Raw genomic sequence first — 721 nt, forward strand, 5'->3', positions numbered from 1 at the left:
TAATAGAACCATTTTTATTAATTATTAGAATAGGCTATTTATTAACAAGAACAATAATAATTCAAATATCCAATATATAGTGCAGTTTTTAGTTATTTTAATTTATAAAATTTTGTAACTTATATTTTTTTTAATATTATATATAAAAAAATTTAATATTATTAATTATTATTATTTACTATTTTTTTAAAAAAATTTTGGGAAGGACCATGGCCATGTTAGGCCCCTGAGTTAATTATTTTTTATATGATGGATGAAATGGTGTATTACGTTGGTATGAGTTGAAATGGGTGTATTTCACAAGTGTGATGCATAATACAAATCGTTAGTTACGATTTGTAAAACAAAAGAAATCGTTACTCACGATTTCATATATTACATTTTTTTAAATTAAAAAATTAAAATCGTAACTCACGATTTCCTATTTTTTTTTTTTTGTCTTATTTAAAATCGTAATTCACGATTTTTGTTAACTTTTTTTATTTTTTTGTCTTATTTAAAATCGTTATTCACGATTTCTTTTTATCCCATATCACTGCATTACATCAAAACATCATAATATTAACGAAAAACACTAATAATAACCCAATATAAAAAAAAATTAGCCTTAGGCCCCTCGATCCGCCACTGTGTGTAAATAATATTTTTAATTAAATAAATGTCACTAAATCTTTATGTTTGAGACAGATATTATTTAACACAAATATTTTACACCAGAGCC

Source organism: Arachis ipaensis, chromosome B06 (genome assembly GCF_000816755.2).
Source record: "Arachis ipaensis cultivar K30076 chromosome B06, Araip1.1, whole genome shotgun sequence".
Classification (NCBI taxonomy): Eukaryota; Viridiplantae; Streptophyta; class Magnoliopsida; order Fabales; family Fabaceae; genus Arachis; species Arachis ipaensis.